This window comes from Oreochromis niloticus, linkage group LG23 (assembly GCF_001858045.2).
Source record: "Oreochromis niloticus isolate F11D_XX linkage group LG23, O_niloticus_UMD_NMBU, whole genome shotgun sequence".
Classification (NCBI taxonomy): Eukaryota; Metazoa; Chordata; class Actinopteri; order Cichliformes; family Cichlidae; genus Oreochromis; species Oreochromis niloticus.
Genome location: NC_031986.2, coordinates 29,515,225 through 29,543,191, shown reverse-complemented (window position 1 = coordinate 29,543,191; position 27,967 = coordinate 29,515,225). Strand labels below are relative to the sequence as shown.

At 38.0% G+C, this 27,967-nt stretch overlaps 1 long non-coding RNA gene across 1 annotated transcript; it reads right to left on the bottom strand.

Annotated features, from left to right (window-relative positions):
* Positions 1-153: 153 nt before the first annotated feature.
* Positions 154-27,775, bottom strand: LOC102075688 (uncharacterized). Its single transcript, XR_266066.4, has 3 exons — positions 27,579-27,775; positions 25,390-25,485; positions 154-583 (listed from the first exon to the last, which is right to left on the bottom strand). It is a non-coding gene; the product is annotated as an uncharacterized LOC102075688 (long non-coding RNA).
* Between the last annotated feature and the right edge of the window lie 192 nt (positions 27,776-27,967).

Sequence of the window (27,967 nt, the reverse complement as noted above, 5' to 3'; positions counted from 1 at the left end):
GTGTAAAAGAGACCCTGTTCACACATTTTTCATTGTAGGTTTTGTTTGTTAAACCAACATTGATGGCCCACATTTAAACTACCAGTATTTTAACACATTTACCTGGAGTTTCATTGTTTGTGATTCTCAGAAAACGTTTGTCTGTTTACATTGTCTCAAAAGCAAGTTTTTCCCCATTTTCAAATATTTTTAAACCAGAAACACAAGACTGTGTCACAGGAAATAAAACGCATCATTTACCCCTAACATCATGACTTGATATACATTTTATTTAAAGTCAATTAAGCAAACAAGATGAAAAAGGAAAAGTTGGATTGGATGGACTGAAAGAACTGTTAGTGTGTTTCAGTGTGTAGTTTCACTTCTGGTGTTGGTTCTTCATCTTTACTCTCTCCACTTCACTTCTTTCTCCAATTCTGTTCTTCCATTCGTCTGTCCCTTCTCATCATGTCAGACTGTGCTGACAGAGCACAGCCTGTCTGTCCGTCCATCTGTCCAAACCTCTCTGTCAGCACCCACCTCCTCCTCACACCCACTGTCTCATCCTTGATTAGCTTTACTGAGGGATGACTTCTGTCACAGACTGAAAAAAAAAAAATTCTGGGATTAAAAAAACAAACAAACAAACAACAAAACTCAAGCTAAACTTAGAGGGACCCTGAGAGGACTGTACCTGTTAAGTAATGATAATAATGACACAATATATTGATGTAAATACTATTATATTTTCTTTGTTATTTACTGTGCTAAGTGCCTCCCTTTTACTTTATATCTTATACTTTTACTACGGTTATTTATTATTGCTGCTTCTTGTTTTATTGCTGCTGGCCTCTGTGAGCTACCAAACTAATTTCGTTGTATAACTACAATGACAACAAAGTTCTTCTTTATCTTTATCTTTATCTGTGCAGGAGATCTGGTCACAAACTTAAAATTTGCTTTGCTGTTACTGGTGCTAAGTGCAGAAACACAAACAGTTTGCACTGCCTTATTTGAATGACTATTTAACCTACGATATGGGTCATTTGGTAAAAGCGATTTTTAGACTTTATACTGTATAGACATCTCAGAAACAGGTTTTTCCCCACGTATCAGTCTACTGAGATGGTATGATAGTACCAACAAGAGAAAAATAAAATACTTGATATGCAGCAATGATGTTTAAAATCTAAAAAAAAAAAAAAAAAAAAACATTTCAGTGACTGCCCAGCTAGTAGATGTACTTAAAGAACATTTTTTCTGTCATTATGGAGGGTAACTTCACTAAAGCAGCATTGATCTATGTGGTTCAAATCCAGCTTGTGAGAATTTTGTTTGTTCTTTCTTTTGTCTACTCCTCTCTAAGATGTTTTCACACGGACACATTGATACAAAGCAGTAATACAGTACAATCACAGAGACCCACACACAAACAATTGCCAACAATTCTCACAACTCTAAAGAGTTTGCAACTATTTGAAATCCATGGTAGAACGAGATTCAATGCGACACTGATAGCCCATGGGAGTAAAGTTATCTCTTTGAAGACGATGATTTCAAACACTGCTTTATAGATTATCTGTCCTTTAGCCTATGCGACTGGCTCAGATGTATCAAACATTTTAGGCTTTGAGATCTCACTGCTCTTCTTTGAGAGGTGCTTCTCTCATTGTTTCAGCTTAGATGAAAACTTATGACTCTTATCTACCACCCAAAGTGCATAGGGCACAGCTCACTGTTTACTTGCCTGTACCATCTTGAGAGATTCAAGTTTTGGGAGCTGCTACTCAGTCGAACATGACTGAAAATTTACACATCGAGTACATGCCTGTATAGCTACTAAATACAACGCCTGGTTGATTGATACAGAGATTAATTAATCTATGTATTTATTTATTGCCATGAGTTGATCTTTGGTGAACTTTGAAGCATAATTGTTTGCAAGCAGCACTGACCTTTGCATCATCATAAAGTAACAAATCCAGAACAATGGGAAAATAAATGATTAGTTTTGACCCTGATATGATTGTTACAATAGTTTCTTCTTTTTCAGTACCTAAATTTACCCAAAGGTTTATTAATATCTGATATAGAAACAGTGTATGTGATTCTAATGTTGCAACATGTTTCACTCTAAGGGCCACTGTAGCTTTTTATTCATATTATATGTATGGATGCAGAAATGTTATTATATATCAGCTGGCCCTACGTGAAAAAGTATTCAGTCATTAAGTTATTAAATCAAAAAAGATAATAAAAAACCTTCAAAACTAATAAGACTACTTGAAGTCATTTACACTACAAAATGCATTTGTCCATTCTCATGCAAAGAGTACTTTTATCCTATGCACACTGAACATTATTTCACACTTACACACTGATGGAAAGGACAACTTGGGGTTCACCATTTTGAAACCATCTTATCTTTGACATGCAGACTGGAAAACTGATCCTCTGATTAGTAGACCACCCTCTCTTCCGCCTTCTCACACCTATCAACTGTTAGCAAGTACACTGATACTAGATACATCCAAGCCGCTGTTTTTAATCAAGTTATGACAAATTGACCATTTTCAGAAGCATAATGATGACTTAAAAATCTAACCTGTAGTACACTGATAAAATGGAAAGAATTAGACCACCACAGCATTTGCTTAGGCTCTGGGACTCTACATTCACACTAAGACAGGAAGAAAATGGCCCAGCTACATCTGGTGTAAACCAAACACATCAGTCTCGAAAAATTACATTATACCTGAAGTCAAGCATGAAGGTGGCAGTGTGATGTTGCAGAGATAATGTCCTGTTTCAAAGCCAGGGTGACTTGCCAGAATTGAGGGAAACATGACTTCTGCTCTCTGACAGCAAATCTCAAAGGAAGACATCATGTCATCGATTTGAACTGAAGCTCATGTGCAGCCTGTTTATGCAGCAAGACAATGAACCAGAATAAGTTCACCCTTGAGATGCTCAAAAGGAATAAATACAAGTAGTGCTGTAGTCTAGACTTGAACCCTATTATTAAGTGTAACAGTCGGATCTGAAAAGACCATTTCATGCTAACAAATCCTTCAGTGTGGCTCGTCGTGTGGGCCACAGTTTCACCAGAGGTGTTAGAGGCCGCTCTCTAGTTTTAAAAAGAGTTTGGTTGCAATCGTTCCGATTCAACTTTGCTTTCATTTATATAAACATTATTTAAACTTATATTGTCTTTACTCCGGTTGCCTTTGATTTATGCTGAATTTCTAACACAAATATAGAGACAAACATAGAAATGAATCAAAATCTATCGATCCACCTGTGTGGATGAGAATTGATAAGAATTTAGTGATTCCGATCCCATTATCGACATCACTTATCGATTCTTTTGATTGTCACTGGGTTCTCATTGGTTCAGTTTTTAGAGTCACCACCATTGCTAAGCAGCAATAAAGAAATTACATTCCTGCAAATTAATTGCATGCTGTGGGTCAAATGTTCATGCATGTTTGTTGAGGCATTTCTCCTCTTTGTTGTGATCAGTGTTGGAGTTGTTACTCAAAAAAGCATCTATTACACATATTACATAGAAGGCTTTTCGTAAAAGTAAGGTACATTATTTAATCATGCCCGGGAAACAGTTATTCTTTATACTACGCATGACACTACTTTCATTTTACTCTGTAAAATAGCTGAAACACACTGTTTTATAGTCACCATTTTAACAATATAAATCTGAGGCTGCAACCCCGCACGCCGACACAAATCTCCAAGATCTTCCTCTTACTAGAATACAGAGCTGACCACAAAGCAAAGATGAAAACCAGCACAAAAAAGCGATCGCCACAGTGTTTCTGATTTAGAAACGTGAACAGGTATAAAGGAAGGCTGCAGCCTGACTGTTCATCTCCTTGTTACCTGTTGAAGTTAAGGGTCTGGCTGCTGGTTTCTGCATTCACTCTGGTTTCTTGGCTAGCTTAGCGTTAGCATGCTGTCTATGTAGATGCTTGCAAAGAACCGAAGTTGTGTTCGCAGGTTAATGTGGTTGTTTCTGTCCGAGATGCAGTTTTCCACTTTACCATTTATCTTTTCCTTTTGCACGATAAAAATAACATGCCCATGCTAAAAATAATGTAGACTACATTGCTATTTTCCTTCTTTGACATGCAAACTGAAATCAGCTAATTGTAATGCAAGCGCAAGAACCAATACGCGGGTTCGATAGGCAGGCTAACAACTCCAAGGAATTGGACTACTGGGAACAAGTAATCAACAAGAACTTGTTCTCGATTCCCATCCCTATCCACCTGTCTGTTTAAAAGGCAACCAATATTTTAGTGTTTCTGGTTTAGATGGGCAAGTTTGTATTAATGCAACAAAAAAAAACAAAAAAAAAAAAAATCTGTCTTTTACACCATATAAAAGTTAGACATGGATCACAACCAGCTCCTGAAGCTTTTTTGTTGTTGTTTTTTGAGGGGTTTTTCTTGGTTCATGCTTCCCAGAAGGCCCATTTTGACCACTTTTACTCTGTGGTCTGTGATCTTACTACTGGCCAAACGTCAACTACTTTTCAGACTGAGTTAAATTTTGTGCAGAGCATCATTGCTGGTGATGAAAGCCGTGTCTCCAGCTATACCCAAGGAGTTTTCAGTTGAAGAGCCAACAATTTTATCGGACTGTACACTGTAAATTTACCCCCCAGGGATGACAACAGGCTAAACTATGGTATGTTTCAGTGTGCGAGAGTTCAGTTTTTACAACACCAACACAATTTTTGCACAACGACTTGACCACATGCCAGATTTATCTCTCTGCAATCTCATCCACTTCCTGATACTGAAAATGAACTCAAAGAATCGCAGTTTTGACAGATAGGAGGAGATCAAGCACTCACTGCAGGGGCACAAGTGCAAGGGGAAGTTTTCAAGTGTCTTCACTTAAAAACATCCACTGAGAAATATTAAACTAGCAGCCCTGCTGAAAACTGTTCATGGGTGCACAAGCTGAAGACCTTAAAAGAATGGCCAATTTTAAATCAGTTAATATTTTTGTTTTGTTTTGTTTTTTTTAAATCTATTTTTAAGCTACATACATTGGAGGCAATTCAGCCAGTTGCGAATTATATTTTGCAACTACAAATACAAACAACATTCTCTGAAGCTGTAGGACATTTTTGATCACGCTTTTTTATATACAAAAACAAAACCAAAAAAACCAAAATACTTTAACATTTTCAGCATTTATCAAGTCATTTTTCACTCTGTGTACCCGTCTGTCCTAATACCTTAATGTCTGTCACCTTGCAACAGTGTTTCCCCTGCCGTCAGTTGGCTGTATTCCCCTTTCTGTCCCTCATCATATTTTGTATCCGGACAGCTGTCAGAAGGCTACCTGGGTTATTATCTTGATATGAGATACACCATGTTGGCCTTGAGCATCTCGCTCTCATTTTACCTCTGCCTCCCATGCCCCCTCCACCCCGACTCCCTGCTCACTCTCTTCTTATATCAGGTAATAGGTGTATTGATCTGTGGCTACCTCTGTTGCCGGGTGACAGAAGGACTAGTGGGAATTAAGTGGTCAATCTGCATTATTGACATGCTTGCCCTTTTATAGTCCTTCATCTTGATGTGTGTATAAGTGGACATACACAAGTTCAGATAAATTCTTACATGTTTATATCATGCTATCAGTGTGCACATTTCAAAGATATTTGACCCCCCCCCCATTTTTCCCTAAAAACTTTATCTGCAAAAAAATGATCCAAGGCTGATGGTTTGCTGATTAATAAGGTGTCAATTGAAATTGGACAACCTCCTCTCCATAATGAGAGCTGCCCGCTTACGTCAGCTCAGAATGCCCAGACCAATTTGAAGAGACAGAAAAGAAGAGAGGTTTGCATCAGCCGTGAGCGCCGTGTCCACTGGGGAGCTCTTTACAACACTGGCTTATTTCTTCTCCTTGTTTACTGTGGAAAGGACACACTGATGACAGCTCTGAGGGCTGAGTGTGTGCTCATAGCTCCAGGCTTCTAAAGTTAAAAAAGAATTTCAGTTTAAATAAAAGAGTGCGTTGCTTCACAGAGGTTTTTTACTTGGCGTAGTAACAGCAGGAGCAATGACAAGTGCTTCCCCAAGTGGCTGGTGTGCACTGAGAAGTAAAATGGAGATGCTTTGCAAAGGCAGGACCTCAGTGAGTGAAACATTTTCAAACAAACTGCACCGCATACTGCCAAGGATACAGACACTACGTTCACTGTAACTAATAATCTTTAAATATTTAAAGAACTATTTAAAAATTTAACAACATTAAATTCAGAAATGACCCTCCCTCCCAGTGTATTATACAACACTGAGGATCATCTCAGACAGTGGGCAGCTCCAGTCGTTCTGAACAGAAACTGCCTCACAGTCATTTCCTGCTGCTGTCAGAATTTTTGATGGATCAACTTTTCTTACTCTGCAACTGCCGATGAGCAGCTGAAAACGACACTAGTTAACAGTTTTGGCAGTCACTTAAGCAACTTTGCTAAAACACAGGTATGACTGAAGGTTGCAGTATAGATGGCTGTGTTTTATCCAGAGCTAAAACAGCAGAAACCAGCAGAGCTCTGAGTTTCTGGTGGGAGTTTTTCTCCCAGCAGAGCTAGTCTCTGCTGGGAGAAACACAATATGCAAGACAACAGCCTGTCTGCCTTATTAATTTTCTATATTTAATTTTTGTTTATGATTGTCTGTTTTGTTTTTGTCTGTAAGATAATAAGAGTCTGAATATTAATATATTATAGTGCCAAGTAACCATAGAAGTGTTGATTTTTAATATAATGTAAACTTTGTTATACTGTGCTTTACAGCATGACCCAAAAATAAAGAATGTTATATTATCTGTTAACAGCTCCTTGGTTGATATGTATCAGTGGAGGTGAAAGAAAGATCAGTTGAGCTGTCAACTGATCACCACCTGGTAAGTTGGACCAGAAGATGGTGTTCAGACATGGTGTACCCATGTGTATGGTGAGCGAGATCTTTAATTCCCACCTCTGGCAGTGCTTCCATTGCATTCTGAAGGACGCCAAGGCCATTGAGTCTGAGTGGACCATGTTCCACACCTCCGCTGTTGACAAAGCTGCAAGGAGCTGTGGGTGCAAGGTCGTTGGTGTCTGTTGTGCCTGTAATCTCAGAATCAGATGGCGAAATGAGTCTTATTATGCTGGGCTGGCCTTTGGGACTCGAGAGGCAGTTTACAGGTACCAGCAGGCCAAGTATAACACAGCTCCGGCAGTGGCTGACACAAAAACTTGGGTGTCGGAGCCACTGCCCGACTGAAGATCAGTCAGTATGGAAAATTTCAAAAACTTTGAATGTGTCCCCAAGGGCAGTCACAAAATCATCAAGCTGTACTAAGAAACTGGCTCACAAGAGTCACCTCTGTTGCTGAGGATAAATTCATCTGAGTCACCAGCTTCAGAAATCCCAAGTTATCAGCACCTCAGACTAGAGCCCAGATAAATGCCACACAGAGTTCCAGCAGCAGACACATCTCTACATCAACTGTTTAGAGGAGACTGTGTGAATCAGGCCTTTATTGTCAAATAGCTGCTAAGAAACCACAACTGAGGAAAAGCAACAAGCAGAAGAGATTTGTTTGGGCCAAGAAACAAGGAATGGACATTAGACCAGTGGAAATCTGTGCTTTGGTCTGATGAGTCCAAATTCGAGATCTTTGGTTCCACCCGCCATGTCTTTGTGCGACGCAGAAAAGGTGAATGGATGGTCTCTACATGCATGGTTCCCACCGTGAAGCATGGAGGAGGAGGTTTGATGGCGTGGGGCTGCTTTGCTGGTGGAGAAGAATCAGAATCCGTTAATAATCCTTAAGGTAATTAAATAACCCCAAACACACCACCTATTTGGAAGAATCTAAAATCTAAAATATGTTTTGAGATATTTCACACTTTTTGGTTTAATACATAATTCCATTTGTGTTCATTTATAGTTTTGATGCCTTCAGTGATAATCTACAATGTACTAAACAGTCATGAAGATAATGAAAAACCATTAAATTCAAAGGTGTGTCTAAATGTTTGACTGGTAGCGTATACTAAAAATGTACAGTGATTCAAGAGTAGGTGACATCCTTATCAAAGCAGTGTTGGCTCTGATATGCTGAGTCAAAACTGCAGTGAATTATTTTTAGATTGGACTTATAGTTCATTACATGTACTTGTTGTGAAGTTAGTTCACTGCCAAAGAGAATGTGCCAGATGGAGTAACTTTGTGCTTCAGTTATATCTTCTATTCTTTTTGATGCACTTACTTGACCATTACCCTGCATAACATTGTTTTGTGGTGTCTGTTAATCACATTGATCCCTTATTTTCATGGTTCATTAACATTCAGTAGTGTTAGCTTCAAGGACCTAATTTCATTGTTTCATTTGTTTAGCCCAGCTGTTTTTCATCTTTTATAATGAAAGCTTTTCAATTGACTATGAAAGTACATGCACATTCAATGATTCTATCCACTGTTTACAACAGTAGAAATTACATAATCTACGGCAAATGAAGAGAATTTCTATCCTGGGCTCACGTCTTTCATGTGGAATGCTCTCCATCCTAAGTAATGCTCTCTGTATTCTATATATTGACTTGCACATTGACTGAACTCAGTCACTAAAAGTGGGTATGTGGAGGTCTCCATTTTCCACAAGATGATTATACTGTTATTCCACCCAGGCTCCCCAGGTACAGTACTACATATTGTCCAGTGAGTTGGGCAAAGTCTATCAACTGGCAATCTTTTGATAGACACCTCCCATGGCAATAGATGATGCATTACATCGTAGGGGAACTATCAACCGGATGTGCTGCATTCTCTGCCTTCTGCAATGAACACTCCAACTCCCACAGGATTTAATTAATCACTGCCTTGCTTGACTACCACACACACACACACACACACACACACACACACACACACACACACACACACACACACATTACTGGAGGCTGTCTTGTGAATTAATAGCCTATCCACTATAAAGTCTTTTGGATTTGATAGGTCGTTGCCCTATCAAAATTCTCAAAAGATTATTATTGTCATTAGACAGCTATACATTTTCTACTAAGGCTAGAATTACCTTCCATTGCATACATGCTGTTATTTTTAATATATAGTTGCTGACCTTGTACTAGACTTTATAGAAAGATTGATGTAACCGTTATGGCTTCACCCAATAGTTAGACCCTCTGTGAAGCCTTATGCTGATTGGTTTCACCATTGCAATCTTTGTGTTTTGAAAGCAGATAGGAAGAGCAAGGGGTGAATCTGATTGAGAAACTGAGGGACACTGTGAAGTTATATTCTAGCAACTTGCCAATCAGAGTAAATCGTACCCAGCTTTAGCCTCCCTTTTCATCCCAAGGGCCTATGTTCACTGAAAGCAATTTTTGTGCTTTCAGCATCTATTTTCTACACAAACTCTAAGAAGAATTTGGATATAATGGAGGTCAAAGTTCTTGGCACAAAAACACACCTGACAGTTCAACATTTGGAACACCGCTGCACTTATCGATGTCACTTTCCCCTCACAGACCAATCAAAATCAAGAGTGAGCAGGACTTCCGCTATACTTTTAGAAGTAATGGCAAAAACATTTTTCATTTTGCCTTTGTACACCACAATACTGGATTTGATATCAAACACTCAATAAATGATTTATGTGTGGATTTAAGCTTTAATTAAAAAGGGTTTAACAAAAGTATAATATTAGAAATTAAATTGGAAATCAGAGACATTTTTCTATTTACCACAATTAAAAATATGAGATTTAGAATTTGGATAAAAAAAGGTTTTCCTTTTTTTTTTTTTAATCCTACGAGACAAGAGACCACACTTCCACTGGAATCTGCTCCCAAGCTCTAGAATCCATTGCTAACCCAAGGCCGACTCAGTGCTCACTCTACTCACTGTTGTCTCATGGTGAATGATACTTCTTTGACATAATGAACAATCTTTGAAAAAGTACAGACACTGTTTGAAGATGACAATTTTTTGTCACTTGTGCAACAGCTGAATGTTCATTCAGTTTTAATCCCACATGAATGTATACTAGCTGTTATTAAGGAGAGCAGCACTGTAATACACTAATGCAGTAATAGAAAGATTAGATTCTGTTCAGATTTTAAGTGCTTCTATAACTAAATTACCATACTTACACATGAAGATTTAGTTGGCATGGGTGCAAAGGTGAACAGTTGAAGGCTGGAAAGATGGCGCTTGATCTGATAAATCTTGATTTGATCTGATTATGAAGCATAGACAATGAATGACTCCATGGAGTGAAAAACCATTATAGACTTGTTAGTATGTCATCTAGGTACTAGTTTTGTTTTTGCTTCTTGTAGAAGAATTTAAAATCCTTCTCACATACAAGAGGTGGTATAATCAGGTCACACCTTACATTAAAGACCTCATTATTAATCTCTGTTTCTCTTCCACAGTGTGTCTTTGTCCTGTCGTTCTCCCCTTACCCCCAACCAGTCGCGGCAGATGGCTGCCCCTCACTGAGCCTGGTTCTGCTGGAGGTTTCTTTATGCCAAAAGGGAGTCCTACCTACCTACCTACACACACACACACACACACACACACACACACACACACACACACACACACACACGGCTATGTTCAAGAAGTTTAACCTGCAGTGCTGGCAGGTAATATTTTGCCACTTAAAAGCAGGCATATTACTGTTAAAATTTCCTAGAAGCTCAGCTTTCTGAAAGTCTGGAATTATTCTACAGCAGCTGCTAATGTGACATAAAGAAGTACTGCTTAATAAATGGCTCTGTCTACCATTATTACAGTCACCTGTCTTGTTCTGCTCCCACCCCTGACGCCAACCAGTCACCTCAAAATCACATGTGATTCAAGAAGGTTGTCACTTTGCATGGTAAAGAAATACAGTATAGAGGGAAATTAAATGTCATTTCTCACCAGCTTCTACAGTCCAATAATGAGTAAGTCATAAAAATAGTCATAAAAAACTTAAAGGATAATAAAGGATAAATAACAATCAAGTAGCAGTTTGCTGAGACACTCAGCAAACTCATGATGATGGAAGACACTTATGTTTTGGTTACACTAAAAGCATAATACTATATTGGCTCAAACAGTAGTGTTGGAAGGTTAGTGGCTCGATCCCCAACTTCTCCGGTTTGTATGTTGATCTATCTTTAGACAAGAACTGGACTTCCCAGTATAGTGAATTTGATTTGGTGTGTTGAGCTGAGTAGAACAGTGCTATATAAATATAGTCCATTTTTACTGCACTTCAGTGCACAAACCAAACATAATGAAAAAAGCTGATGAATAGAGAAGTGATGCGATATGCATGCATTACCATTACTGGGAATTGTATAGGTGTATGTAATTAACAAACATACAATTACTTCCCAATCATGCCTGAAAGCTCCCTGCAGTGGAGACGACCTTTACATTCACAGAGTGTCACAGTGTAGCTTTCAATGTTTCATTGTGTCAGGAGAAATGTATGTCTCTGCGGCCTCCTCCTCCAAACATTTAACTGCTATTTAAATTTGGGGACAGTAGGATGATTCGTGAATGAGAATTCAAAAAGTATTTACTGTTACAGTAGAATAGCTTGCCTTTCCTCTACATACAGTAGAGGACAGGATGTACTATGTGTATTTGATGTCTTGATGCATGCTCAATCATCCAGGTAAGTAAATCTCCAAAAGTTGATTCTGTTCATCTGGACGTAGTGTTTTGTGGGAGAAACGTTTCGTCACTCATCCAAGTGACTTCTTCTTCTTGACCTCCCAGCCCATTGTTCCTTCAGTGGGCTGGTTTCAGTCATTATGCAAATGTACTGTTCATATGATTGGGGAAACCTGCAGTCAGTTGAGACTGAAGAAGTCACTTGGATGAGTGACGAAACGTTTCTCACACAAAACACTACGTCCAGATGAACAGAATCAACTTTTGGATATATGTGTATTTGATATGATCAAATTTGTGCTTGTATGCAACTACAATGTCAATATCTTGTGAACCAAGTCTAAGCTGTTAGTAGTGATTTTTTTTCCCCTTAAAAACACGTCACACTGCTTAATCCAGATTGGTCTATGTTTGAATGCCACAGTCAGAGTATTGTCATCAAAGAGCAAAGGTCATATGAATCTGGTTTTGGGAACATCACATTGAGTTTAATGAACTAGAGGCCCTGCCGGTCACCCAGAATCCCTTTCACGGTGTGGTAATGGTAGCAGTTTGGAAACACTGATCTTTAGTTGAAAAATCTGTGGAAATTAGGCTCTGTGATGCAGCCATATCAAAATAGAGCAGTTTCTCAAAGGAATGTTTCCAACATCTTGCAGATTCCATGCCGCAAGACTGAAAATGAATAATACGATGTTCATAAGGAAATGCTTGGTGGGTATTAACAGTGTATCCGATCAGTCATACTGATCCTCAGTTTTGATTCAAGATATCTCTGTGTGCCAAGTAAAAAAAGAAAATAAATAAACTAGACGAGTCACAACTGTGACTCACGAGGCACCTAAAGTATTTTTCTAAAAAGTGAATTTGTTGCTATGAAGCATGAAATGCTGAGAGACATGAAAGGCACCAGATCAGGAGCTGGGATTTGGGAAAGTGCCACAGTAGAAGTCCTTAGTGTTTGTCACGCATAAAGCTAGTAAATGAATACAAGTAATAACAGAACCTAAAAGTTTTTTTTTTCATACTCTTATTTTGATTATTGCCATTTCAGTTTTGAAAGTAATTCTGTTTACAGAAACATTCTGGGAACTTTCATATTATGAGCTGTACAAGATTCAGTTTTGATTCAGATTTCTCTGATACACTTTCTCCTCTCCGTCTGTCATCGGGAGTCTTGACTGCTGACTGGTTGTATTGTCTAATGGAAGGCACTGAACGCCATATCAGCACGTACCTCAAACTGTATTGGCAAGTGTGTAGGACAGATGGGCAGATGAGCACTAGTATGTGAATGATTATTGGCTAAAGGACTTGCCGACTGGGGTCTTCACCAGCTAATCAATCAGGGCTATTTAGCAACCTCTGGGTGCAGCATAAGGCCTGCTAAAGTGCTTATAATGAACCCACAAGGGCAAAGCTGGTGTGCGTGTGCATCTTGTTCTGACCACAGACTTGACTTAACCTTATAGATCTAACAGAAAAGGGCACAAACCACACATAGCCCAGTATGTCTTCACAATAATCCCTGACAGTGGCTCTTAAACTCTCGAATTTCTGTAGTTACTTAGAAAATATAGTTTACTACCTAGCTATCATTTGTGACTTAACATAAGTCACTAATGGGGGGGGGAGACAAAAAGAACAAACAAAGCAAGTCCAAGAAACTCAGCTGTTCTTAATACAGCCATTCACACAGACCGCCTAATTTTGCTGGATGAATTTGTGGCATTTATTTTTTTCAAAAGAAGCTTGATTTTTCTAACATTTTGGATATAAATAAAAAGATCAGACCATTCAGACCACTTGGCAACAAATGTGCTGCAGCTCAATATGGGCACCGCTACAGAATACACAAATGGTATAGAATCTCAGACACACAGCTAGATGCTGGTCTGGGTCAATTGGCTCTCTGAAATCTTTAATCTCTGCCTCCTCAGATGTGGTCCCATCTGACATCCCTAAATATGAATGAAAGCTGCCGTGATACAGCTTCAACTCTTGGATCGAACCATGAAATTCTTGTGAGAAATGGATGAACCGGGAATCTGTTTCTTCCTTTTCTTTGTAGAAACATCAGGATCAGCTCATCATCACTTGATATCAACTTAAATTTTTTCGCTGTGCATTTGTTTGAGGATGAATTTTCCACAAAAATGCAACATGTTCAGTCTGTGTGTGTGTTACATGACAAATTCACATCCAAAAAATTTGGAGTTTTGTTTTTTATTTTCACTTTCACAACACGCTTTGTGTTTCCTTGTTAAGTGTTAAGGCTATTACACACCAAGGGACCAAAGCTTGAATATGGAAATGGCTGAATGATGGTGACTGAACAGTGTTGCATAGAATTAGCTGTGGTCAGTTGTTAAAAATCCCAAATCTGTTACTGTCTGTAACAGAAATTTATGTCGACTTCTTATATTTATATTCCAGCCAGAACCTCATAGATATAAAATAGACATTCGGAAAGTCCTCCACAAATAACGACACATTTTGCAGGACAAGAATTTATCTGCCAAATGACATTCAGCAACTTATTCTGGTTGTATTTCTACATAAACTATGAGCAGATGGCAACCCACTGAGTGGAGTTCCCTATTGTAAAGAGATGTTTCACAGATGACTTGCACTTATCAGTGCAAACTGACTCACATTGTAATCAATGTGCTGACAATCTCACATAATTATAAATTAGAAGTTATTTGCGAACCTTCAGCATTTTGCTCAAGAGTGATTACAGTCAGGCCAAGTCAGACTTTGGATGTTTGGAGGTAGGTTGGTTCATACTGGGGAACCCAGGCAATTGTGTTGCAGTTACCACAAGGTTGAGTGCGTTGCACTGTTGGGCAGCCTGTTGTTTGCTACAAGCACTTGCAATTGCTTGCTGTATGCAATAAAATTCAATACAATCCCTGGGCAACAGCAGATTTTTCCTAGTCAGACAGAAAGTACCATCCTACTTTTAGTTTTGTCTGACTGGGACAGACGATATGACAATTTTTATTTTTATTTTTTCTAAAAGCTACTCTTTGTTTCAGATTGATAATGTCTACACCTCTTGTGAATGAAATATATAAAATACCTGATAGAGACAAAGGATTTATTCAATTTCTCTTATGGGAAAGCTACTTTCTTAACTATTTTCTTCACGACTCACATGTTGTCTGAAGCAGTGTTGTAAGGCAGACATAATTTGTTTGTCGTCTGGTTTAATTGAACTGCTGAAGGTGTAATGAATGGTTGATATTTAAAGTGTTCTTTTGATTTGGCCATTGCAATTTCTTAAATTGCTACTTTTCATGAATACTGCCAGGAATAAACTAAACTTTGTACAGCTCAGAATGTAAATGTTCCTGCTTTACCTGATCCAGTCCAGCTTTATTTATAAAACACTTTAAAGTAGCCAGCACGGGACCAAAGTGCTGTACAGTAAATAAGTTAACAATAAAATAAGACAAAACAGCAAAAAATAAAATGCATAATACAAATTAAAATAGCCCTATATTTAAGAAAACAAAAACATAGAACCAACTAATAAAAATAAACTAAAAAAAACCCATCTCACAAGGTGTCAAAGGCCAACATCTCTCTAAAATCAGCATCATCAGCTCAATACAATCAACTAAACAACAACAACAACAACAACAACAACAACAACATCACATGTGCTAACAAAGGCATGGATAATTGTCTCAAAGTGCTGCCGTGAAAGAACTGGCATTTTTTAGCCAACTGCCTGAGCTGAAAGAAGCTAGATTTAATGACTGCTTTAATCTGACTGTCAAGCTTCAGTTCAGAGTCCACTTTGACCTCCAGGTTTGTGACAGTTGGCTCATTATACTGAGCCAAGGAATCTAAATACACACTGGGGGTCTCAGTGGGGCTACCAAAAACCATCACCTTAGTGTTTTTGTCATTGAATTTTAAAAGATTAAGAGACATCCAAGTCTTAATGTCATCAAGACACTGAAGTAATGGCTGTACAGAATATGAGCCTTTTTCCTTTAGAGGGACATAGATTTGACAGTCATCGGCATAAAAGTGAAATGCAATGCTGTGTTTTCTCAGAATAAAACCAAGAAGGAGCAGATACAAAGAAAAAAGGAGGGTGCCATGAACTGAGCCCTGTGGGACACCACACAAGAGAGGAGCGGAGGACAACACATGGTCACAGAGCCTGACACAAAAAGTTTGCTCTGCTAAGTAGGACCTGAACCACTCCAGTGGTGTGCCCCGAATGCCTACCCACTGCTCTAAAAGAGTGTAAAATAGCATGATCCACTGTATCAATTGCAGCTGGTCTCTCTGCTGGACTTAACCATTAAGGGGCTGACCATTAAGCTTACCAATTGTAAATGTGTATTCACCAGTGCCATAAAAACCCCTGGGTTCATTGTTTCAAACTTCAAATCAGTAACAGCAGAGCTGGATTCCCAAACAGGGTGTAGCTGGAGCAGTTAGCTATACTTGAGGCACAAGGCGATAAGCAACTTAAAAACGTGTCGCTATAAAAACAGAAGAAGTTGGGCTTAATTATGCAACACTGGTATTGAATGAGCATTTAAAGGAACAATAAGAGAAGAGGGCATGTCAGACATTTATAAAGAGCCAGATAACCCTCTCTCCCCTGTTCCATCTTTAGATTAATATGTCTCTCACCTATCCTTGGACCCATCCGTCTTCCATCTTCACCCCCCTCAAAAAAGTAATCTGCAGTGTAGATGGTATTTGATCAGGAGGCCTAGCTGGATTGGCACAATAGAGTTAAGGGGAAAAAAAAAAAAATATATATATATATATATATATATATATATATATATATATATATATATATATATATATATATATATATAAAGGTACAGAGCCTGACTTGATAATACAACTAGAAGTGGCCAAGGGTGCATTTTCCAGAGCTACCGCCAACCAAAACTTGATCAGAGAAACTGTTCCAGTAACTTCAAACCAACCGCACCAGAATAAATAAATTTTAAAAATATATAACCTTGTAGGTTGGATCTCAGTTGCCAGGAAGACTGAGTACATTGCATGGGTAACAATCACATGCTTGTGCCAATAATTTACACAAACCAATCCCTGCATGGACATCGCTGGAGGTAATGCTGCACCATCAAGCTGCCATTGTTGCCTCAGCGGGACATTCCTTGTGCTAAGTTTACAATGTGGCAAGCGTCTCATGTTTGATCATCTTTGGTAATAGTGTTCTTAAAGTATCCCAAAAGCTCTCTGCAAAAAATGAAGCCTTTAGTCTTACTCTCTTTGAGTTGCTTGCTTCATTGAACCCAATACTGGCAGTCTTGGATAAGTGCAATCAGAAAGTAGGTCATTATCTGGTTCGGTTAACTCATTCATGTGAAGAAAACTCAGAGGTTTACCATAAACACAGCCTTTAATTAGGTACTCCATAAGAAATAAGATGAAGCAGTGATAATCTCAGAAAAATATGAGAATTGCAGCAAAAATGTTCATTAGTGAAATGTCGTGTATACAAAATAGTTTTAACAGAACAGAATAAGCTGCAGAAACTCAAGGCATAATATCAAAATATTACAAGACTAGACAGAAACAGAGCAAAAACTTTTCTTTAAATATTATATTCTCACCAAGTTACTTATTAGGCCTTAATAGAGTCATTAGGAGCAGGTCAAGAGTTGTCATTAGAAACTGACAGCTAATACATTTTCTTTTTGTTCAAATCGTCAGTCAGCATAGGCTTGTCTAAGTAAGTGCCTGAGAATGTATTGATACAAGCTGCAGTCAGAGAAAAATGACTGTGAGGGCTGAGGGTTAACCAAAACAGTGAAGTTGCAGACTGACAGCTAAATAATGAGCAGAAACTCCCTGTGAAGCTCCACAAACCTGAGGTGAGCTGCAGATTGGGGTGATAATTCCTATTGCCACATTGTTTTTACAATGAATAAGTTGGTATAATAAAAACAAAATTGATTGTAGCTACTTGATGCTGATCTTAGTGTGCTACCAATTGAAAGCCCATCACAATACCAGAGTACATTCATTATTATCGATCTGTTTCATTCATTTAAACTCCACGAAAACAAAACCACGTTCAAGTCTCAGTACATAATAACCTCAAACTCTCCTACTGAAGATGTTCAAGTTTAAAAATTGTTCATGGATATATACTTTTATCTTAGCTTGACTTTATTACAGGTTCATCAGTGCATTTTTCAGAAGATGATAAATGGGAGTAAAGCCTGCACTGGGGCTGTTTTGGGCAGATTTGGTGCTTTGTGTATTCTGCTGCATAACTGTGTCTCCCAGTGGAATAATGTTGCTCATTAATGGGTTTTTAATGCTTTTTTGGACAACGATGGAGCTCTGTGACAAAAAGGAATAAGATATATGAGGCTTCAGATATAAAGACAGCACATGTTACTAAAAGACATTATTTTAGAATTCAAGTTGTATATGCCATTAAAGTGCTTTTTCATATTATGTTCTAAGTATATGGATATTTAACCCTTATTAGTGCCTCAGTTGATTCCAGCAGCATGTCTGTCTGTGCATTCCACAGTGATGATCGGAGAGTCTGAAGAATGGGACATTTCTGAAACAAAATACGGGGGAGAGGAGAAGTTGCAGGATGTGTCTTTAAATTAGCCCACAGAAGTAAACCTAGCATTTCAGGCAGGTACTCCCAGGTTCATCTGCCTTGAAAATGAGAAAGAAGAGCAAGGCAGAGTGAAAGGACATCCTCAGTGACAGAACTCAAGTTCAGACTAATTTTTTCCCCTCTCTCTTGGCTAGCCTTCCTTTCTTCTTCTCTATATCTGAAGCCAGGAAGGGAAGATGGCTGCAGCTCCTAGGACAACATGAAGGCTCACTCAATGCTTCCACCTGGAACATTGCCTTCTCTTTGTGTTCATGACTGTTTTAAGGACATGTGCCCCTCAGTGTGTGGATGTCTGTGTTTATGCCATCCAAGCCTGGTCATTTGCATTTGCTTGATGTGAGATAAGTGCATGGAGAGATTTTAGCATACAGCACATCAAGAGACTTCTGGTGTGCATCCTTCTCTCACCCAGCCACCCCATCCTTTCAGTCCTTAGCAACTTTCAGGATGCAGTATGTATATAGGTTCAATATGTTCCACTAGTTATGTGTTGGTAATGTGCCATTTAGCTTAAAGAAACGCATGCCAAGGAAGTCTCTTACCAACTTTACTTCCAGGAAGGCTTCTGCTTCACATTCATATGTAATTCTGTACATAACATGGATCCTCTGAAGTACTTGCTACAATATACCCCATGGTTCTGGCTGGTATAGCATCAGAAACTACTCATTTGCATAGTGTAAACATTACTCCTCACAGCCAAAAATTATTCAAGCTTTATTTGTAGTTTTCCAGTATGATTGGAGCAATCGAAAGGGTATTTTTGAGAGGCTTATTAAAATGGTGAGAAAATTTAGACCTGATTTGATCTGGGCTTTGAGGCCTGTGTGTGAGTACAGAGTTGGATGTCTGTGCTTCTTTGTAAGACTCATACAGAACTAAATGTAAATCTGTATCCCTATATGTTTTAATATTTTAACACTTTGATTTATAAACTAATACATGACATTCTCATTGCCTTTTATGGTGATGTACACACCATACTTTGGAAAACATGATGATACGTGATTACAATGAGTTCGCTGATGGCTATTCCACCATTTTAGTTTAAACTGAAATATCGCAACAAATACTGTTATTAAATATTGTGACATTCATGTTTCTCATATGATGAACATTAATGGTTTTCTAATCAGTCGCAAACTGAAAGTATAGCCTTAAATGTTTCATGGTCATTTTGCCCAAACACCGCCCCACAGTTCCTGCCTATTCATTCTTGTTTACAGTTTTAACTTGTTGATGGGACAGCATCTCAATAGATTATACAACAATCGCTCAACCGCTCAGTCACATATTGTTGCCAATCAGTAGGCTGCAACATCAGTTTTCCAGAAAATGTGAAGAAAACGGAAAAAGTATGATTGGAAACAAATGGTAAGGACTTAGAGAGCTGAGTTACTGAGGCGTGACCAGGCGCTCAAATATCTCAAACTGCAGCAAATCAGAGAGTTATGAGGAGCAGAGAGCACAGCCAGAGCAAAGCAAAGAAGTTAAGATGTTAGTCAAAATAAGGAGAGAGATTAGGAGTGGTATGAAAAGCAGAGCAGAAAGGAAAACAGAGTAAGAATGAGGTTATACAAAGATCATAAATTCCAGATTTTTTAAAGTTGGAGATATTCCTTAAATAATTGTCCTACATTTGTGACACACTGTACAAAAACATCTAATGTCCATACTAAGGGCACATTATTTTTTCCACTAAAAAGATATCTTACAAGGTAGTTCTTTGGGAACTTTTGTCACAAAATTCAGAATTTCTTCTTTTGTGTGTGTGGTGCATTGTTCTTTTTTTTTTAATTGACAGAAAGCAATAAAACTGCCCGGTCCTCTATCTAGGCAACTTCAGTTTTGAGTTAACACTATTCATATACATCTTTATGCAAAGTTGTTTTGAATCAGCTTGTATGTCTTCTTCATGTACTTTGTTTGGGAACACTGAAAATGGATAAGGATACCACAACAATGAGCTAACAAGTAGATATAGCCAGGGTTAGTGTTGAATTAGCCATAAACATGACTACAGAGAAAATGAACAGGATCAGTAATACTAGAACTTCCAGCATCCATAAATAACTTGCTTCTCCAGCTAAAGCAGTGTGATATAAATTTTATACTCAGAACTTGATTTGCATATTTAGGCCTCATGATTATGTTGTAAAGCCTAAATTAAAAAAAAATATATCTATATATATTTTAAAACAAACAAAAAAAAATCATTATAAAACATGTTCCTTCTTGGTGTTAAATTGCTTGATGATTATTGCTGAGAAGTAACTGCTGCAACGCTCAGTAGGTAAGTAAAATAAAATAGGATCTGAAGATTACACCTTTCTCATTGTGGACTGTTGCAAAGCCGCTACAAGAGTGTAAGAGTGAAGTCTAAAATCCAAATCTTTAATGTAGTAGCTTTAGGTCTTACTTGGTTTATCACTCAAAGTGAAAAATAATACAGAACAGTGGTAGGCAAAATGACAAATTCCCCATCTGCCCCAAAGAAAAAGCAAACAAATGACAACCATGACTGTCTATCAGTGAACCAAAAAAGGAGTAAATATTCTGATATACTGCTTGCATTATTGATGACAGGGGATGGAGAAAGCTGGCAGGAAGAAAAAGACATAAGGCACAGCTGAATGAAATAAAACAATGTGAGCGGTTTCAAATGTAAACAGGAATGACAAATAGAAATGGCAACAGAAAATAAGGCAATGATAATAATCACATAAACTTAGTGTACCTCAGTTTTTGAAAGCTCTCCATTTCAGAAATAGCAAGAAGATAAAGGTTTTGGACAACTTTGTTGCAGTAGAACACAAATACTGGGAAAAAAGGGCAGAGTTCAGTGCATACTACACAAAGTAGAGGTGCTTCTCACCTCAATGTACTATTATTTTCTTATTTCAGGACACTTCGACTGATATAGGAGTCAAGTTCTGATGTAATTTCAGAACACCCCACTGAAACACTTGAATGCATCAGTGGAGTCCTCAGAAATGGCATCTCTACCTTGGGGATCTCAAACTCTCCCCTGTGAATTGTAATGAAATTATAGTGGAAGAGATGGCGATGTGTCCGCCTCACAACCAGAGATCATAAATCCCCAGTATAAGCCATAAGCCCCAGACTCCTTCCTACTACCCCCCGCCTCCTTTTTGTCCTTTGCTGCACATCTCTGATCCATCTCGACTTTCTTCTCTGTTTCACATTTTTCTTTAATAGACTGTGATGATATTTTTCACCTCTCCTCTTTCTCTCCTTCTTCCCCCCACTTTACCCATTTGCACTGCCCCCCAGACCTTAACATGAACTTTTCCAACAATCCCATTTATCATAGATTGGATTTCTCTTGTTATCTAGTTCCTCTGGAGGGTACTCAATCTGTGTCCCTCTGCAGGAGTAGAATCTCAAACTTCTGGTACTATCACTTCCACTATCATAAGAACTATGACACTAGCTCCTATACTCAACAGTCATCGTGACTGAAGGAAAGGAGAGAACATCCAACTCAAACAGGAGCCTCATGTTTTAAAGGATATGCAACTGCATATTCTTTTGTCGTGTATTTCTTCCATCCCTATTTTGTTTGAATTAACAACTTAATCATTCTCCAAAACCATCATTTAAAAACAGGTAAAATTTGATCAAAACACCTAAGACTGTAGAAGTTATTAGCAATGATCTTCAAATTCATAACAAAAGCAGTAAAGCTTGCACATTCAGTTCTGTGGCTTGTTTTTAAACACTTCGAGTGATACTTCTTGAGGTAAAATGTCTTACTGTTTGAGAGATCACTTAAACTATATTCCTAGTTGACAATCTCATAATGATCCAGGTTTTTAAACAGTGATTAGCAATAGTTTGTTCAAACAGCTACAATACCCATTTAGTCCATGGAAAGAAAAGAATTCTGATTCATCTGATTTCCCCATTTTAGGGCACATATTTTTAAACTAAAGCATTAAATAAATAATGCATTCCCTGACAAAAGCTTAGAGTTGTATTTTTTAACAAATATTATGCCTTGGAGTTACGATAGGCTAGCCTACTGTGACTCAGGTGATGAATTACAGTCAGCATCACACTGGGAGCTTTAAAGTTCACTGTTCACTTTAAATGTTAATGTACTGCCTGGACTAGAATCAACAAGCTGCATTCTGTTAAGCAGCCAAAAGATTTAACTCCTGAAATCGAGGCAGATTCTAATGCAAGTCGTCCTAACGTGTGTTTCTTGTGTTCCTCAGACCCCAGAGGTGTCCATGTCCTCTCCAACATCACTGACTGGCTATCTGCTCCTGTTCTACCCCAACAGTACCTCATAACTCTGGGTTTTAGGATCAACCTGGGTTTGAAGATTTACTCAAATATAAGTCCCCATCACACAGGTTTGTGTACCATATACAGTTAAATAGATCACCTAATAGTGTACTTATGTATGATGACAGTACACTATTATATACATATTTATTCCACCAATAAATAAATAAATATAACCAAGCATTATATCACAATTCAGTGAACTGATAGAGACAGTTATGTGGAAAACTACAAATTCTGGATGTAGACACAAGCGCTAAGCTGTTCAGAGTGAATCTGATGCTGATGAAGTGCAAGAATAATGTCTCATAAGATAAGAATGAACTTGAAATAAAATATTCATGCAGTCAAAAAGCTTATGGTTTACTTTTTTTTTTTTTTTTTTTTTAAATAAAAAATAAGGAGCATCTTCACTGGGGTAGAAAGTGATTCTACATTTTTGCACTTGAAAAGGCTCCATATTCCAGCAGGATTTTTTTTGAAGAAGGTTAAGTTCCAAGGCTAAGCATGAAGGAGAGTTTTACAGGGTTGCAAGTCCTAACTGTAATGTGACAGATTCATTCAGCTCTTTGTAAAACCACCACAATTTTATTTGAACTTCATCTATTATTTATTTCAGTATACACTTTATCATCAAGTGGATTTGAAAAGAGATAAAATTTGAGTTTAAATTAAACTGTGTTACACAATAACTAATTTTGCCAAAATAAATAGCTTCACAACCACATTATTTTTAAGCATTCTAGAGACTTATTTTACTTCCCAGCCCCACCCACCCTACATCACTTAGAGTAGGCTACATAGCCACGCCTCATTGCCCCCTTTACTTTAAACAGAAAGCAGTTAAGTGGGTCAGAGCTGCTCGGGTTGGGGGTAATGGGGTTATCTGCTCCAAAAAGGGAAGCAAGCATGATTTAAAAAGGAATGGCCATAAGATATATCCTATTGTGTGTCTTAACCTGGTTAGCCAGGCATACCAAAACATGTCTGCATTAAGCAGAAAGCTATTTGCTGAGTCATTTTGAGGTAAGTGGTTTCTCTTTGAGGTCACCATAATTTAAAATAGCATTTGGTTGTGACATGGTTCAAGGTTTAGAGTAAGTCGCTGCAAATGTGTCACTCTTTTCTTTCATTTGATAAAAGCACAGTTGTGCACATGTGTATATTAGGGTTTTGCACTGCAATGCCTGCTGGCAGTTTAGAGGCTGTAGTATTACACATTATCAGTCTCTTACATGACTTATAACATGCACAAGATAACAATGTGAAGAATATATGAGTTCACAAGGCTCCTGGCAGAGCTTATCTGAGCTACTGCTGGAATTTGTAAGTAACCTGAAAGTGATATTCAGCTGATCACTGCCGTCTTTGTCTGCTCTGAAAAGAAAAGGGTGCAAATGGAATGTTGCTGCCACCAAATCGACAACAGAAAGAAGAAATGAAACCCTTTTATACGATTCTGCCCATTCTGGATCTCTTGCAAGCAACACAGATTAATGTTAGTACAAGAACAAACATGCAAACAGCTCAGGTAACTGCCAAGAGTCTCAAAGGTTTTAAATAAACAGAAAATCACACCCTTGGTAAAGCTGGGCCCCAAGGCTGAATTCAATTATAAAAGCTCTTTGACTGATGATGTAACCATGCACCCCAAGCATGCTGTGATGAAACACCTCTGCTTACTTCAGATAAAAATATGGACAACTCAATAATGACAAACAAGCAGCGAGGTACCACCAAAGAGCAAAACTGAGTTGGAGTGGGTTAATAATTAAAAATATTTTGTGAATATTTTTTATTTGGCAGAAACAAAGCAGGTGAAAAAAAACTGCCATCAGGAAACCTAATTACCAAGGGAAGTACAGCCGTTTACACACACACAAAAAGAGAAAATGCTACAGGAAAAAACAAATAGTAATAACAGTGATAAATCTGAGTAATTTTACCAAAAATTTGAATTTTCTCAGATTGATCCAATTTAAATCTGGTCTTTTAATGACTTTTACCAAGAGTTTTCTAAACATCAAAATTTCATGACAAAGAAATGTACCGATTGCTCGAGTCTCATTATTACCGGATTGTTTAATTTATTTATTTTTACACCGTCTTTCAAACAGAGTGTCACAACTCACCTCTATAACCAACCTGTTCTCAAAGCCAGACTGATACAATCCACATGTCCTTTAGAATCTTTTATAGCAAAACAGGAATCATTAAATGGGTCTTGCAGCTAAATTGTCACATATGGATAATTGGCCCTTTTGCATCACATTTAAATGCAATCTGTACGTGGCATCTTTCAATGTGCAATGTTGTGAAAGGACAATGCGATGTTATCTTAAATACAGATGCTTGTAGGTGCTTTACTTCTCACTCTTTTAAACTGTGACCTCCATACGTCTCTTTATTTTCAGAGGTCTTGGGTTCTTCTCCTCTTTGTCTCCATTTTCCCTGTCGTTGTCCCTCAGACACAAATTCAGACGCTAATATAATTTACATATTTAGTCATTTAAATTCTTGTGCTCCTGCTTTTAATCATAGCCAGATACTCAGATTTCCTTTCTAAATGAGTAATTCTTATTGAAATATCCTCTTTTTGGTTTATTGTTGGCTGTTACACAGCAAGCCTCAACTCCAAAATCAATTTAATACTTTCACATTATTAGAAAATTGCAATAAGGCACCTACATTATAGTAGTTTACTTAAACCCGTCTGCTTACCAACTGTTGATCCAGTTTTTTACCCAGAATTCAGTATTGTCACCAGGCATGCTGCATTTGTTGGAGTGGAGCCTTTAGTTTTCATCTGTACTTGTCCTGCAGCGATAAATCAAAATGACTGGTTAATATCAAAATCGTGTTCATGTATATTGTGTATTCAGTGCATTTCATTTCACTGAAAATGGAAATTATGGTACACAGTGAGCTCAGCAGCAGTGCCGAGCCAACACAACTGCCAACAGGTAATGGAGACTAAAATACATGAGGGTTAAAGACAGATCAACGCACAATAAAAGTGCAGTGCAGCACAGAGGAATATCAAAATAATGTGGCCAATGTTTCAGTTTGCAACACAGAGGTAATAAGGAACCATTAAAAAGCTCTCAACACAGAAAATACATCCATAGACACTTCCACACAGACTTTAATCCTTCACATACCTGACTCTGTTTGATTCAGTCTTTTTTGCTCTGGACGTTAGACCACATGACATGTTGTATGCCACGGTGTAGTAAAAAGGCACATGAAGAACATTAGATCCAAACAAACACAGTTAATGCAAATGGTTTCTCACAGAGTTACCAAAATGTAGCCTACTGAAGAAAAACCACACTAATGAGCCAGCTGCCCAAATAAGAGAATTTATGAATTCAACCAAAAAAAAAACCTCATCCACCATCGTTAAATAAAACAAAACCTATATGGCAAAGCATATCGCCTAGACGACTGAATAAAAGGTCTATAGCTTCTCAAGCTCTGCTGTTGTTTCCCCAGTTTTCACAGTGCAAGAGCAATGGGAACATCTGTTAAACCAGTGGGCTCAGTAATTATCTTGTAGCATTTTGGACTGTTGAAACTATTGTGTAAAGGGGGGAGTTTTAGTTACCAGTTTGTTTATTCTTGATGCAGATGCTTGAATGCTTAGGATAGCTTTTCTTTAAATGCCAAACTAAGTTTCTGTATTTGTGTGAGGACATTGTTTCATGAAATTACTTTGAGCCTTAGTGCGTCTGTGTGTCTATACCCTCAGGCAGCCACAGGATACACTGGATAGGGAAAATGGCTTTTCCTGTTCGTTTTATGTACTAAAAAATATTTTAAAAAATGCCTTTGAACTCTAACCCTCCCCCCGTCCCCGCCACCGAAATGTCCATGTATCTTTGCTTTTTCTGATGTTTGTTCTGCTCTTACTTCTCAATAATAGTACTGTTCCCTGTAACACACAGACCTCGGGGAACATGCGTGTGCTAATGTCTTTGTTCATACATTACACGTTATTTAGACTCCATTAACCTCTAGCTTGGAGTTGTTTGGGACCTGTGGAAATTAATCTGTCCTCTGAACTGAGGAAGACAGAAAAAGAACATCAGATTTTCCAGCTGATTCTTTAATTATTACAGCACTGAGTGGGAAAATCTGTGTGTGCGTGCGGGTGCACTGACCCCAGGGCATGGCACAGTGACCCACTCTTTGCGGTTTCATTGTCTACAGAATCTCAAGTTCACCATTTAGAAGAAAAACAAACAGAAGTTTATCAAAGTCTTCTTATTAAATGTAAAAAGCAACATAAAAAACAAGAACACAAGAAGCAAGCAACAAAATATGTACTATAAATAATGGTAGAGTAGTTTTAAAGCACACAATGCAAATACTTTAGAGCATAGACATTGTTCTACAACCACAATTTTGGAAGAAAAAGAAAAAAAAGGAATTTATGTTAACATACGTGCACGCATGTTCACAGGTGTTAGTGTGTCTGCCTAACCAATAAGGAATTCATGGGAAACCATTTCGTACTGTATATAGGTTTGTAAATTCAGTGGTGGGTTCCCATATATTACTGCAAATCTTAACAGATACAAGGATGCAATGACTTTAGCATCATATACAGACATGAATACATTATTAGTTCAGTTACGTGAGTTGTTTGTCTGTTCTAAGTTTAAAAATGACACTGAGAAATTAGTTAAACACCAAAGAGCCAGAAAACTCAGTTATTGCACATATGTTGCCTGCTCCACTTGACTATCGCTGTTCCAGGAAGTGTAAATAATACTGTTGAAATCAAACTAATTATAGAATCACCAATCCAACAGTTTTCAGTTTTGATCCAGTATGATTGCTTAAATTGCAGAGGCCATCTCACTCAAGCTCAAAGATCAAATTTAAATGTAGAAGCTGTTACTTACTCTGAGAAGGTGACTGGAAATCATTAGGCTTGATGTAGACTGTCATGATTTGGCTGTGCACAACAGGCAGGACTCAAACGCAGACCCACAGGCAGAACGTGAACTCAAAACAGCTTTATTTGCTGAAGATGGAAAAAAAAAATCATACAAACTACAATATACAATACAATAACACATTAACACACAAGGAACCGCACAATCATAAGAGAGATAGCAATAAAGGACCGAGACGCTGACATAAATACACAGAAGGATAACGAGGGACGTGAGAACACACGGGGAACACAGCTGACACGAATTAACATCACGCCACAGGGGAAGCACACCCAACACGAAAACACGAGACTTTCACAATAAAACAGGAAAGAAAGAAAGTGTACTTTATTGAT